The 15,566-nt window shown below is 36.7% G+C and overlaps 1 protein-coding gene across 1 annotated transcript in view; it reads right to left on the bottom strand.

The window, feature by feature from the left end:
• Nucleotides 1-14,452, bottom strand: part of LOC6564657 (PDF receptor) — a 36,987-nt gene extending 22,535 nt beyond the window's left edge. Inside the window, exon 1 of the mRNA XM_001991566.3 lies at nt 14,194-14,452. The gene's annotated coding sequence lies outside the window, so the exon portion shown is untranslated. The remainder of the gene's footprint in view (nt 1-14,193) is intronic.
• Nucleotides 14,453-15,566: the final 1,114 nt, after the last annotated feature.

Here is a 15,566-nt window from a genome sequence, read left to right as displayed (position 1 = left end):
TCTGCTTCTACGAAGGATTTAATGTCTGCTGACGAACTATTACAGCGAAACAGCTAAAGTGCTTAATAAAAATAGAAAGCTGCTTAATTTCTGACTATTGCTGCCCGCAGACTAACAAGGCAACTGGCTGCTATTTTACCATGGGGCGTATGATTAATATAGCACATGCGGGTGGCTGGATTGTCTGCTGTTGCTTTTTTTGTGCTAACTTTGCTGCTGTTGCTGCATTTGGATGTTCGCCGAATTCTATTTATTGCTGCTTAATTAATTTACAAGCAAAAATAAATGCTGTTCAATTAAATTATTTATGTTCTGTGGTTTGAGGTTGCCAGCGCAACTCCAAACAACAATAATTATTTCGTCTCGCATTCCAGGCAATTACCCATCAAGGCCAGTTACCAGAATGAAGTACAAGCAACGAGAACCACTTGTTGCCAAGCAAAACGGGCTAAATATGACAAAATGCTAAGGCGATTCGGTTAAAGTGTCAGTCATTAATTTTGCATATGCTGGCCTGAAATTGTGTAGGAGAGCACAGATAATGTTTAGGGGTTATCTGCTCTATAAACTCTATATCCTAGTTGATATAAATTCACGTATATATTTATATTATTTTATATACCTCCAATCAGATCAGTTTATTTTTATTTCAAGCTCTGCTAAGCGAATTGTACATTTCTTGGAATGAAATGAAAATTTAAAAAAATGCATTTGTTTCTCTTATTACAAATTTGGAGAATTGAAATCATATAGAGCATTTTGTTTTTTGAAAAATCTGGATAAGTATCTCTATAAATTTACAGCGCACATTTTGCGATTCTATCAATTTCGAACGTGGCACATGAAAAGCTCTTTTTATTATTGATTTGTAATTACCAGACGTGTGAATGAATCTCAATTCAATTGCTTACGTCTTTCCAGTTTATCTCTATATGATTTTCTCATCTTATCTTTGGCTTTCTCTCTCTCTCTCTCTCGCTGACTATTTACCAGCCTATTAAGAAGCAGTCGCATATAGTAAACACAGACATACATCTATCAAGATCAAGGTCAGACCACCCCACCCAAGTACACACACACACACACACACACACACACACACACACACACATACACATACACATACACATATATGCCCTTACTCAGTCATTTATAAGTAGGACAAGTGATGCATGTAAAGGCGGCCCCAAAGCTGCTCTAGCTGCATCTGCTGCTTCACATGCAAATTATTGTCTCCAGCTGTCTCTCTCTGTCTGCTCTAATGTATGTAGAACATTGTAAGTACACTTAAATGTCCGACTCACACACACACACACACACACACACACACACACACACACACACACACACACACACAGGCACACACAAATATGCACACACTACTAGCAGCATCTTCGTCTTTGCATTTGCCTTCATTGCTCTGCTTGTCTGATTAATACCAAAGACCAGGCTCAAGACCCCAGGCGTTGACGAAGACCCACGAAGTACGGCGAGCACAGTGTGACCTGTAATAGCTTGTAAAAGCCAGATAACTGCTTACTGAATACTTACACACATATCTACGTATGCAACCCAAGTGACAATGAGACTAGCTGAAAGCTAACATTTATTTTAACACGCATTTCAATTACATCCTAGTGAAACTCACCAGTTTTTGGGTTAAAAGTGTAAAATGAAGTTGGGCTAAAGTATGCAACAGGCAGAAGGAAGCATCTCCCATAACTTAATACATATATATATATATATATATATATATATATATATATATATATATATTTCTGCACTTGTTAAGTGTTTGATTGTTATCCCATAATTACAGTCTGTTACTCATTGCTTGACGGTTCAGTTACCATTTTTTATAATCTTGCATACTTTTTATGTTTGCTAATGATTTGAAAGTGATGTCTGTGAAATAGTTTATGGAATGAATTAGTAGGCAACAATGTTTGACACACTGTTCAGCACTGGCCCGCTCACCGGGAGTAACATTTTATTGCCGCTTCGTTTTCAAAACCTGCAGTCTTCGTATCTGACTGTAGATACCCCAAAACCCCAAGTCACCCAAACTAAGTTGCTGTGGTCCATTTTCCCTGTCCGCAACCATTCCGTGTTTTCAACAATATGCAGCAAAAGAGCTTCTCTCTGGCCGCGCTTTGCCATCCATTCGTCTTTGTGCGCTGTGGCTGCTGGCATTCTTTTGTCTTTTGTTTTGTGTGTGTGTGTGCGTGTGTGTGTGTGTGTGTGTGTGTGTGTGAGAGAATACAATGCAACAGTTTTTGGCCATTGCGAGAGGCTGGCAACAAAGCGCTAACCATAATAACAACAATAAAATTATATGAGAAGCGACCCGTCTAAAAACGCACCCAACCCCACTCATTTCCACCCCGCCTTGGTAATAATTTTACAGTCGACGTCGCAGTCGCTGCCGCTGCCGCAGCCGCTGCCTCTTAACATTGTCTGATATGTGCATGGCTTTCACAGCGCCTTTGTCTTTCATGCAAAGTGCAGGCACAGCAGAAAGTTGTCAGCCTCAAATAATCAAGCGCATCGCCAAGCCACCCCCCCCCCCCTTCCACCCACCTCTCCACTGCCTCCTTTCTTTGTCTGCCTAGAACTGGGCAAACAATCGCCATTTGTTTTTTGGCCGCACGGGATACGCGCGCCGCAATTCCACTGATTAGCCAAGAAGCCAACTTCAACTTCAAGCCTGCCACACATACACACAGAAAGAGGCAGGTCAAGACAAAGATCTAAGCCGAAACATATATATATATATAATATAATATTTATTATATATATAATATAATGGTGTAGTTTATGTAGGTGCTTATGAATTGCCTACTTGGTTACCTTTAGGGTTGGCAGAGTTCATTGATCTTTCTCTCTCTCTGCTTCTTCCTCATTGTTAAGTCCTTGTTAAATTGTCTTAGTGTAGTGTAAACTATTAAATGCTATGTGCCGTTATATTGTCAGCAGACTTTGCAGACAAGTGGTCACATTGGATTAGGTATTTATAACTTAACAATTGACTGGCTCTGAACATATAGTTGCGGAAATGAAAATAATATCAAATTAAAACTAGATTTTGCTAGATTTTTCTTTATAGCGACATAATATAATTTCGGTCATTCGCAATACATAAATAAATCGCAGGTGTTAAATTAATGCAAATCAATGGGTCTTTGCTAGAAGATTATGCAATAACCCAATTTACACAGCTTTGAGTATGAGAATGAAATAAATTTAAGACATTTTCATAACGAAATGTTTGTATTTTATATACACACAAAAGTCAATTTTGAAGCTCTGAACTGAAAAATGTGATATTTATTTGGCCGTCACTGTATATAGATACATATTACAGCGACGTTGTCAAATTAAACAAAGATATATTTTAAAATCAAATTTAATGAGTATAAATTATGTTAATATCACGGGTAGACTTAAAAGGCATAAAGACAACATTAGATAGACAGAGAGAGAGCGAGAGAGAGAGAGAGAGAAAGAGAGAGCGAGAGAGAGAGTTAAAAATAAATGCAAAATAAGTGAAAAACAATTTGATGCGTTTACTCGACTTTAAATGATTCCACATCACTTGGCGCCACTTTGGTGCGTTTGCTGGGCACTTTGATTGGCATCGAGATCCTTGAAGGAACTACTATGAACAGTTGGCAACTTTTTAAAAGTGGTTAACTGCTCGCCAACTCGCCAACTACCTGGGAAAAAATGCTGAAGTGGCAATTTTTTTTTAGTATCTTACGCTCTATTTGCGCAGCGAGTTCGATTGTAAACTTTTTAATTATTATTTTTTATGATGAGAGTGGGAACTGTCTGAGTGTGTGTGTGTGTGTGTGTGTGTGTGTGTATGGGCGGCCCTTGAACTAAGCTCTGTGGCTCATTGGCCCATAGGCCCCTCAAAATGGACAATTCAGTGGGGCGTCCATCTAACCGCAATGTTCGCCAGTTTTGGTGCGCGTTTCGCTTTTATTTTCATTCAGGCCACTAAATCCCAATCCCGCTAGCCCCGTTCGGCCCAAAACTAACCATTCAACCACCCAACCATCCAACTATTCAACCAACCATCCATTCAGCTCGTCACCCACCCCGCAACCAGCCACAAAAATTGGCGGCTGACCTTGCTCGTTCCCTTTATTAAAAATTGAAAATTTGCACAAATGGAAGCGACGACGCATTCGTTATTCAGATGCCAGCACTGGCTCTTCCTTCTTCTTTAAAAAAAAGAAGAAAAAAAGAAGAAACTACGACTTCTTTAGACAAACCGAAGATTACATGCTCTTATAACTTTATAACTTTTTAAATTTAAGCTTAAATTAAAAGGGAAGAAAGAATAAGAATCTGCCCGACACTTTGAGATTCCGTACGTGGGAGGTTTTTTCCTTACCGACCTATCTCAGTTAGTATTTATAATGAAGAAAACGAAGTAGAATCTGAACACGGCAGCAAAACGGGCTATTTCTGCCCGAAGTCAGTCGGCTTTATTGGCCAACACTCGCTTGAGCGAACCTAACCAAACCAAACCTCGCAGTCTGTTGTTGGCTGGCTGTGAACTGAGTATTCTATATATAGAAGAATAACATCAAATTAACATCACAAATTGGAAGAAATACAAAAAAGAGCATTCAAGTGTCAATCTTTAATTTGAATATTTTCCCGATTGCATTCGAGCTGCAATCGTATTTTTTTGTAGAACTCGTTCTTTGTGAGTAGCCAATTCAAATGCGAATAGAATGTGGCTGAAGTGACTAATGTTATAATCAAATTATAAGTGTTGATGCTGAGCTTATTGCCATTTGCAGTAGAAGGACAGAGAGATAGAGAGCGAGAGATAGAGAGAGCGAGAGAGCGAGAGAGAGAGAGAGAGAGAGAGAGAGAGCGAGAGCGAGAAGGAGAGGGTTTATTAACTACCGGCTGCTCCTTCAATTGTAACACAAATATAAATATTTGAGAATATAAATATTTAAATAGATCAAATTTGAAGAGATATTTTCTATTAAAGCGCAATGTTCGTGTTTTGTACATTTTCAATGGACTCCGGACACAAAACGAGAAAGAAAGCAGAGAAGGAAACTGAAAAGTCAACTCAAAAGTTGTTGTCTGTTGCTTAATGGCGCGCAAAGTAAACTCAATGAGAAAAAATTAAATGCCGGATGTGGTGTCAATTATGTCGTAGAATTTTAAGTGGACTATACTCATTTGGATTTTTACTACAGAGTGTTCGGTTTTGCTAGCTTGCGTATATGTACGTATACTTGATAAGAACCTTTGCCCAACACTTATAGACTATTCCGATACTAAATGAAATGTGAACCAATTCGGTATTTGTATTTATGTCCATATTATTATATTATATTATTTGTTATACTTATTTAGCCATATTATATTATTAACCGTATATGTTATTCTCCGATATATTTGATCTTGTATAGCATTCACTAATCACTAATAATCAATTTTTATGGGTAGGGTCTTGTTTTGTGACAGTGCACTGGGTATCTCTGAGTCGTGGACTATCAGTGTTTCAGTTGCAGCATGCTCCGAACTTTATCTTGTAATTGTTTGGTCTTCTCTACCTTTCGGTTTGTCCACACAATTAATTAACTTTGTAGTATAGTAAAAGTGCGAGCAAAATGCACTAATTATACCTTAATGTTGTTATTTAACAATTGCTTTGATCGTTCCTACTACTTTTATTGTCATTGTTCATATACTGATTTTATAGTTAGTTAGTTAGTTTGCCAAAGGGACTTGCTGATGACTGCTCTGACGGAGCCGAACTTTGGGCAGCCGTAACCTAGAAATCAAGAACAGGTAACATCTAGTACAGGTGGCACATGTGACGTGTGGCAGGTGCCCAACTTGCAACTTGCAACTGGCAAATGCAAATTGTTGCCAAGCTAAGTGAATTCGGAGGCTTGATGGCATTGCCCTCAGCCAGAGCTGCCGCAAATTTCACTTAAAAACTGATTTAGTAGCAACACCAGAAGCATAAGCATTAACATTTCCCCACACACACACACACCCGCACACACACACACACACACACCCTTTCCATCTTCTATGGCACTAAGCGTGACCTTTCTTGCCTGTACTTTGTGCAAAGTTTTGCAGCAGCAGGCAGCAGGCGGCAATCAAAAATATCAAGCATACGCCGCGTGGTTGCATAAAGTAGGTGCAACATGAAAAGCGAAATACAGGCAAAGCAGATACAGTGCTTTGTGTTTTTTGTTGTTGTCAGTTTGCAGTACAACAGTTCATTATGTGTACTCCTAGTCTGATACATTTTAGCTTTGATTTGAAGGCAGTTGCAATTTGTAAGTAAAGTCTTACACTTACAACAAAAATCCGTTCTGTATTTTGGTTCACCTTATTATTCAGATAGCATATATTTGAAGAACGGAAGATTATGATCTCTTCTCATTAATTTTATATTTAATTATCTTAAGGTCCAATGTATAATTTCTATAATGTTTTATTATAATATATTACAAAGATTTTACATTGTTTGTAACTTAATTTGGAAAACTTACGATTTTTATAGGCCTCTAAGTTAGACAACAGCTAAACTGTAAGATATCAGTCGAGAGTGCAAATTTCATTACCAATTTCTGAATTTCAAAAAGCATTTTTCTCAAAATACTGACTTATGAGCTTTTATAGCTCAATTCTTTAGATATTGCAAGTGAATTTCATTGACTTTATCAGCTCAACTTAAACTCATTTGGTTAACGATTATATTTATTCTTGTTCTCCCTATTTTGGCACTTGTGAAGCACTGTGCGCCGCCCAATTAGGTTCAGTTTTAGCCACTGCGCCTAAGTTCGTAGCAATTAACAATAACAGTGGGGTTGAGGTTCAAATTTATTATGAGCCCCAAATTGGTGACTCATTATGGAATCCAATGAATTTTACGACAACCAAAAGAGACTAATTGAAGTTGAAGTTTCCAGTTATACTTCTTAAAAGAAGCTGAATAAGTACTTAAGTTACATTGATATTCATTGCTGTTTTTTGTTTTGATTAGAAGAAGACAAAATTGAGAAGAAAATTAAATATTTTAATAAAATTTGATGCAAAGTAATATGATGCTTGTTATTTTCAATTGGATTAAAGCATGATTGAGCATAATGACTGCGATATTCTGTGATTGTGCAATCGATTCAAATTTCGTATTTTTCTGCAGCAAATTAATAAATTTAATATCGATGTGATGAAATTGCTTAAGGGGCCGGTTTTGCTTAGCCTTGAAATTGCTGCTTTTTACTTATCTTAACCTTGATATTTCTCACCTAGCAATTTTTTTAAGACCTTTTTTTATTACATGTTTCTCCAGAAGCGCAATAATTGTCACTTTACTGACTCTCAGCAGTCATTCTTATTAGCAATGTCATCTGCGCGTATTCCACTCAAGGTCGATGGAAGGCATGTAGGGCTTTCGAGGTGTGTGTGTGTGTGGGGGTGTGTGGGTCTTTTGCGCATTAGTTTTATTATATCCTATTATGTGTTGTGTCATGTTCAGACTATGGCACTGCATATATTATGGACAAGAGCTAAATGGTTGCCATATGCAGGAGAAGGAGTTGAAGGAGAGCAAGCAGGTGGGGGAGAGAGTGGCTGAGTGTGTTGGAAGCTTGTGCTTACATAAATAGATTGACAATGTGTGTGGAAGTCAACTGCATTCGTGTCGATTCAATTACAAGTTCAACGATGATTGTCATGGCAACCAAATGAAATTGCAACCAATTGGCTTTCCCTTAATTAGTTAGTCCGAGAATATCGATAGCAATATTAACAAGTGTCCCTGACACTAACACACATACGGACATCTACACACACACACACACACACACACACAGATAGAGCAATGTCTTATCTGATGGACAACAGCTCATTTGGTGAGCACTTCTGATGCAACTGAATGCAGGTTGACTGACACAAGTCAAGGTGGGCTGGGTGAGGGGGGGAGGAAGGGGACGGAGATCGAGTCTCGATTGCTGTGTTGCCCCCTTTGCGAACGTGTCAGGTGCAGCTTCCAGTAATGCCTCAAATGATGAGCTCAAGCAAATAATAAAGTTGTCTACATTCTAATTTATTGATTGATGATATATTTGTAATATTCAGAAAATGTATGTAAAATATTTCATGGTATATTCTACTTTTTTATTAAATCAGCTTCAAATTTGTCGTCAATTGAGTTTGCCGACTATTAACCCAATAGTTCTTGTTCACATCGACATTTGAGCTTTGCACGTTGAGAGTTAAACTGCAAAGAAAAATGTGAATGTGAATGTGTGCGTGGGTGTATGTGTATGTGTATGTGTGTGTGTATGTGTATGTATATGTGTATGTTTGGGCTAGGGGCATCCACATAGCAGTGAAATGCAATGTTTCATTGCAACCACAATAACACAACCGCATTCTGTGCTCATTCTTTGGCCTCGAGCCACATCTGGCCAAAAAAGTATGCTACATTAATGTTATAAGCTGACTGTGTGTGTGTGTGTGTGTGTAGACAAAAATCAATAGAAAAATCAAGCAAGCCATGCATAATGTACGCATATCATTATCAGCGAGTTCACTTGCAAAATTGTATTCGCATAAGCGCATTTTACTTTCTGTTATCTGTTTTTATTTTGTTTCATTTTTTTTTTATGTGCACAAATATTAATATAAACAAAGATGAAATTTTGAATGTTTTTTACTTGTTATGCTAAGCCCTATATAAATACAAATAAAAAACACTTTACCTGGAGCTAGGGAAAATATGTTTAAATTTAAATAAATATTCTATGATTTTTCGTGCATAGTGCATTGTATATTTTCTTCGTTTTTTTTGAGGAAATAATTTGAAACCAAAACAATCAAAGAGTTGCTCAAAAGATATTTATGTAAATATATATATATATATATATATGGCATTTATAAAGGTAGGTAATGCAATGCCTTTTTGCTCAGTTTATAATATTATGACACACAGACACACACATACACACAAACCCGCATCCATTGAAATGTGTCTTTGGCGACAAATTTTCATAATGAATCACACAAATGCGCAAATAATATAAGCAGCGCCCATAGCACGACAGGAGTAGTCGTCCTTGGGGTCGCGTCATTTGCATTTCACATGTGGGCCAGTAAGTGTGTGTGTGTGTGGCTGTGTGTGTGTTTGTTGGCACTAAGCCGTTTTGGTCTAAGAGTTTGCAAATACAACAACAACAACAACAACAAGTGCAAACAGTTTTTGCGCTTTGGAAATGTAATTTGTTGAACTAATTGCCGAGATAAGGAAAATGTATTTGAAAGCAGTCAACACATAAGACAAAAGAGAAGAGTTCAAAGTTATTCCGATGGAAAAATTAATTTTGATAATAATTAGTTAATTAGTAAATGCTGTCTTTGTATATAGACATTCGCTAATTTTAGATAGAATTTAAATAAAAGCAGAGAGCAACAAATCATAATCAACTAAACACAAAGAGTAAACAAAACTAGTCTCTCAGCTTAACATAATGGTTTTACATTAAAAGTCTACACAGGGTATTCACAAGTTCATCACACGCGTAATTTGGTTTATTGCATTTTCCATTTTGCTGTTCAATATTTGATTCGTTGCCTTGCAGATCTTTGCTGTTGGGTGTAGCAAAACTGTTCAAAGTGCGGATAGTGATTATCAACATAATTATGAAGATCATATGATGACCATCATCATTCGACAGTACGAAAAACAGCCGTCAAACATTTTGACTGACGTAAGCAAGTTTCTCTCGGATTTATTTATTTTCATTCATCTGCGATTGTTAATAAACAATGAACCCAACAACAGACAAAGAAATGAAAAAAAAACCGGCATATGCATAATTGAATTATAGTTCCAAACATGTCGGGTAGTCGCCCCGGACAAGTGCATAAACACGGTTTCATCAGTTGCTACTTGAATAAAGAATTTTTTAAGAGAACATTAAACTTGCTCTTGCTGCAAATGTATTTTAATCAGGACGTCAAACGGAAAAGGAAATAGCAGCTTTGCCGATTGAAATTCAGAACCGATTTCATTAGTTCTATAGTCCCATAACGGAACGGAATACCGAAAAATATTGGAACCCATTTGTGACCGGACCCTAGACCGAAATACCATGCGGTTTGCGACACTGATTATGATAGCATGAACAAAATATTTGTTTTACTGGGTATCTGCCAGTCGTGCAAATACAACTCTTAACTGCCGTCATGCTTATTTAAACAGCTAGGGGAATTGCGTAACGCTTCCCCATGATATGCATAAATGTATTTTTTATTTATTTGCATATATATATATAGTATAGGATAGTAAAATGAAATTTTCATTCAAAAGCGAGAGATACACATTCACTTTTTTTTATTTATTTATTTATCAAAAGTTATTCATATGTAATAAAATAACATATGAGTGTATTTTATTTATCCTCGATTCATCACTGTACCTTATAAAATTAAACGTATCGGAATACAGCAGACACAGACACTCACGCACACACACACATTTAGAATAGAATTTAATTTGTTTGGCAACGTTGACATTTAAAATGTATATGTAGACAGTTACAGAGATATTTATACAGAAATCGACAGTATATTAAGTTGAAATCAACTCGATTTAAATTGAGAGTGAGATTAGAGTACTTGAGCTGTGATGCCACATAAGGTGCCACATTAGGCAGAATAAGTTGAAGTTAAAGACGAATCTTGGATCATGTCTATTTGAAGCCAATAAAATAAAATTTAACTGCGATGAGCGTGAAAACTTCGAATCGTTAACAAATCCCAATGAGACTTAGTACGGTTCAGCAAAAAGAAAATCATTAAAAATAAACTAAAATTCTTCAATTATGAACATATTTTCGCTCTGAACCAACATCAATAAGAGGAACATCAAATCGAAATGTGAAACAGCAAATTAAGCTGATTAGCCTTGCCAATTGATGATTTATTATGTTATTATTCATTGCCGATCATATACATAAATATGTGTATATATTTGTATATGTATTTAGTTATATGCGCATTTAGCTTTGACAAGCAACATAATTAGATTTATAATTGGTTATTTTTCCAGCCTTTTAAATTTTAAAATTGTGGTTGTCATATCAATAATTGCGTTCTGCTTGAGTTCATTCGCTGTATTCATTGACCCATTATCTGCATATTATGTCTTTACCATTTTGCCATTAGGAAAGTACATTAATATTACTTTTGTCTGTTATCACTTAGAAAATTTAATACGTTTATATCAAGTAAAAATATTTTCTTTTCCTGCATTGAAATCCTTTACATTTTTTCTAATTATTATATTTTATATTATTATTATTATTAATATTCTGATTATTATTATTAAACGTAAACAGATCGCCAGCAATCTAATAACCAAATTTGGGGATATATGTGGTTCTATCGATTTATCGCTCTAGTCAATGTAGCACCTCAATTTTAACACGTAGTCTTTTCTATTAGCATTGAAAATATACATTTCTATACACATATATATATAGACCGAGACTTACATTTACATTTTTAAACTCATTAAGTGTGAAGTTTTGCTATAATTTTGACATGGATACTGACACGACACATCGTTTAAACTGAATTTGGCATTGCATCATTTGGTGTGCATCATCTTGTCTAGTGTCTTTCCATTTTATATTTATTATTATTTATTTGGAGTCTGGAAATTGATCCGAAACTTGGTTTCTATTTACATAGGTATATTTCCCTTTTTTATTTTACACAATTGAATTGCGTAGGCAATCGCTGTAACTAAATTGAAATTCATTTTCTTTATTTTTTTTGCAGGTTACGCATACGACGCGTCAGTCTGAAAACGGCAAGCGGTAACTCAAGTTCATATGTAAATTTGAATGCGCTGCGAGAGGATATTACACATTTACTATGAACTCTGCGACGCATTGATGAAGACACTTGTACATAAGCTGCTTTATTAATTTCAAATATTTTTGTTGTATTTATTAAAGAAATAAAAGCAAGGCAAAATCTATCAAATCACAGACTGATTGCTAAGAAATTGTTTGCCTTTCAACTAATTTGATTGGTTTTTATTAATTGAATGACTTTTGACCTAACAGATTACAAATAATTGATGGCAGTTGAGTGTTTATATGAAAACATAAAGCTGAACTTAAAATTTAAGTCTTAAGATTTATTGTATACCTCTCTAGGGCATTAAAACTTCGTCAAGCCGAAGATGATTGGTGTATTTTTTTTGTTTTGTTTTATGCTTTCGGTTTTATTTCATCTGCTGTGTTTGCAGCAAGCTTAAGCTAAATGCTGAGGTCCACCCACACACACACAGACACACACACAGACACACACACACACAGACACACACACACAGAAACCCACAAAGAGAGATATACAAACGCTTAGCTGTCGTAACGGCTTCACGCAACAGCATTCCCTTAATGGCAAGCTCTTAAAAATGTCGAGCGTGTGTTTGTGTGTGTGTGTGTGTGTGCGTAAGAGGTGAGAAATCGTGAGAAAAACGTGCTAAAGGATTTTCACCAGCGCAATGGACTTTTCAGCCGCACCCGCATTAGCTTTGTGACCCATTGTGTGCTCATTCGGTGTATTAAGAATACTGCCAAATTATCTCTTCTCTATCTGTGGTGTGTGTGTGTGTGTGCGTGTGTATGTATGTTGTGTTTGTTTGTATGCATGTGTGTGTGCGTGTGTGCTAGTCGAAAAAGTCAACTGGTCGCACCATGTTGCCACCTTACAGTTCATTAGGGCGTGAACGGGGGCAGGGACACGTCTTTCTGGAGTTGATCTTCAAACTAACACTTTGGCACAAGCTCGCCTTAAGGTGCTCGCTTGCTGGTAGCACAAAAACACTTGTCACCACTTGCAATACTTTTGCCGCAACGCTAACGAGCAACATACACGCCCACACACACACAGACACACACACAGACACACACACACATACACACACCCATACACAATACAGCAAATGACATTTTCATGCCGTCAGTTTAGCACATGTTACAACTTTTGTCAACACGAAGTTTGTCTTTCGGCCAGTCCATTGCACGCCAGCGTCCTTGTGAACAAGCCATAGTCCACAGCTACCCCTGCACCTCCGGCGAGTGCCTATTTGCAGTGGCAGTCTAAAAGTGTAACAATTCTTTTTCTTGCTGCACATTGTACATATTTTGGGAGTGGGAGAAGAATTTGAGCAAGAGCAGCCGCAAAAATTTCATTGTTGGTCAAATGTTGTTTACAAACACACACACACACACACACACACACACACACACACACACACACACACACACACACACTGACAAGGAGTTGGGGCCGTGTAGAAAGCATATTAAAAATATGAAATTTTTGGCAAACTTACGACACGTAAATATTTGCAATATTGCGCATACGCCCCGCTGGACATCGCATATGAGTACGGTCCAAGCAGAGGCTAACGGAAAACTAAAAATGTAATTATTAAACAATGGAAGCAGTCTAATATACATTTATTTACTTACACGCCCAGTTTCGCACACTGTGCCGACACAGATAGAAATAAATTGAAAGCCGTTTGCGCAGCATGTTTAATAATATGTCAATAGCCAAGTTATAAACTCTTTGAAGTGAAATTATTAATTAATGGGCTTGGGAACATTTAGGTCACATTTGTGACATTTGAATGATACTCAGAAATACCTAATTGGGACAAGCGGTCAAAATGTTTACGTTTAATCAAAACTTTCATTCGAAACTTGAACGAATAAAATAAATATAACCAAATTAAAGGTCAATGTCCATAATATTTAGGACTAAACCCTAATTTACGTATAAGCTAAAATATAGCGTGACATTCAATTTGGGAAAATGTTAAAATCAAATCTAACAAATACATAGCACATCAAAAGAGTATAGATAAACCTTCAAATTATTGAATGCCTACGCAAAATCAATTTCATTTTAAACATATTGTATATTGAACTAGCCAACATCCAACCAACCAGCCAAAAAAAGAAAGAATTCATATAAATTGTTTACACTCGTATAAATAAATAAATGAAATAGTTGACTTTTGCCTAGGCACACAGTTTCTTCAGTTTATTTTTCTTCCAAAATGTTATTTTTAACTTAAGCGTTTATCACATTGTATTTCGCTCTCACCTGCAGTTTAGGTTTTTTTTTTATTTTGAAAATTTTTTGAATTTAAATGTTTTTGGGTGCTTCTTAGCAGATGCGGCTGTTTTCGAATGACCCGCAAATACTTTAACGTATTTCACTGCTGAGCTATGTCTTTCTACCGTTTTGTACTTGACATATAGTAACCATAACATTGTTTCAGATTTGAGCGCATCTCACTTGGCTGGCGACAACACATCCAAGTGCGTTCCTTTCGAAAACGCTTTCCAGCAACTCAAAACAACGGCCAACAACAACAAAAACACAAAACAAATCAGCAGGCACAGCAAAAAAAAAAATAAATACAAATTTTAAGGCCGACGCGAGCGCGCAAATCTCTCAAAACTATTTATGATTAGCCGTTTTTTTTTCTTTTAAATTTTTTTTTATGTTTTTGTTTTTGGTTTCTTGCTTTTTGGTTCTTATTCTGCTGCTGCTGCTGCTGCCGCGTGCGAGACGCGCGCCACGAATGCCGAAGCCGTTATGATGGAATCTTGCAAGCATCTGGCCAACTTATCCTTTTTAGCGGCCGCCACAAGCGACGCCGACTGCGACGTCGACAGCGAAGGCGAGACACGAATCACGAGTTACGAACGACCAGGCGAAAGGCGTTCGTTTCGCTCGGCGTAACGTCGGCGCTTATGGGTGGTGGGTGGCTGGGGTGCCTAGTTGGGTGTGCCGAGTGCAATTGCAGGCGTTTAACTAACAGGCAAAGCGCGAGTGTTGCGTGCCTGTGTGACTGCGTGTGTGTGTGTCTCTGTGTGTATGTGTGTGTGTGTGCGGCGAAAACAAAACGCCAGCGGAATATCATTTTTACTGCTTGTTTATTATTTATTTATTGCTGTTGTTTTTGTTGATATTGTTGTGTTTCTGCTTGTGAGCTTCAAAATAAGACTGCAAACAAATTTCCGTTACCGGTAACTCACATTCACACACACACACACACCAACACCCACACCCCCACGCACACTTACATCACAGAAAGAGACCCATTTACAAAACAATGAAATAGCAATTGAAATCCAAACAATCAAAGACCTGGAAACTCTTTAAGTGTGCCAAATCATAAATTGATACAGAAATTGAAAATATCCGATATGAATAAAATACATTCATTTGATGTTAATTAAAAAAAAAAAAATCAGATATAAATATAACTAATTAAATTTGTTGTTTGCATGAGCAAATTATAATCATATACAATGCAAATAAATATACCAGTATAATAAATATATCATAAAAACATACGTATGTATGTGGCTCGACTGCTTGAATACCCTGCGAATTCGACATAATGATTATATCTTTTACATTAGACTTGTGAGTAAAATTGAAATGATGATAGTAATGATTAATAA

This window comes from Drosophila grimshawi, unplaced genomic scaffold, assembly GCF_018153295.1.
Source record: "Drosophila grimshawi isolate 15287-2541.00 unplaced genomic scaffold, ASM1815329v1 contig_848, whole genome shotgun sequence".
NCBI lineage: Eukaryota > Metazoa > Arthropoda > Insecta > Diptera > Drosophilidae > Drosophila > Drosophila grimshawi.
This window is presented reverse-complemented; position numbering and strand designations above follow the sequence as displayed.